We start from the raw sequence: 950 nt of genomic DNA, 5'->3' as shown, positions 1-950 counted from the left end.
TGAGAGAACTCTGACACAAACTGCTCTTTTTCAAGGACAGCTGTGCCAGAGCTTGTGACTGACCCAAGGTCACATCAGCAGGTGCAAGTGGAGGAGTGGGGAATCAAACCCGGTTCTCCCAGATTAGAGTCCGCGCACTTAACCACTACAGACCTTCAAACTACAGACATTCAAACTGCCCTTGAAAGAACAGCTCTGAGAGAACTGAGGCTGGCCCAAGGTCACCCAGCTGGCTGCATGTGGAAGAGTGGGGACTGATGCTCTTAACCACTGCACCAAACTGGTTGTCAGGAGGGAGGAAAGAAGGGGTGAGCCAGAACTTCAGCTCTGCCGGACCTTGTGCCTGGTTTGAACATGGCTTGTGCCAGCCAGAAGGCACATTCCCTGGGCCACTGCCTGGGATATTCAGAGAATCAAAGAAAAACAAGATTCCGGCTGCTACCGATGGCATGTTCCCAAACATGAAAATCTACATTTTTGGGAGGAAGGGGTGTTTTGCAGTGCCAAAGAATCCCAGATTTGTGTGGCCATTCTGGAAAAATCACAGAATTTTTTCCATGTATATTTTTGGCTCAGGAACTCTGGAATACACACCCCTACGTAATACTTATATCAAGCCTGAACTGTTCCAAGAAGCTGAAATGACTAAACTGAGGCTATCATACTTTGGTACGTTATGAGATGACAAGGGTCATCGGAAAAGACAGTAATGCTAGTAAAAGTAAAAGGCGGCTGGAAAAGAGGAAGACCTAACCTGAGATTAATTGTCTCAATCAAGGAAGAAGAAAAGAAGAGATTGGATTTCTACCCTACCCTTCACTACGCGAAGGAGAGAGCAGCTTACAAACTCCTTTCCCTTCCCCTCCCCACAACAGACACCCTGTGTAGTAGGTGGGGCTGAGAGAGTTCTCTTGAGAACTGCCCTTGAGAGAACAGCTCTGAAAAAACTT

The sequence above is a fragment of the Gekko japonicus genome, unplaced genomic scaffold (assembly GCF_001447785.1).
Source record: "Gekko japonicus isolate JY-2015 unplaced genomic scaffold, Gekko_japonicus_V1.1 scaffold1669, whole genome shotgun sequence".
Taxonomy (NCBI): domain Eukaryota; kingdom Metazoa; phylum Chordata; class Lepidosauria; order Squamata; family Gekkonidae; genus Gekko; species Gekko japonicus.
The sequence above is the reverse complement of the archived record's forward strand: the minus strand, read 5'-3'. Positions refer to the sequence as shown.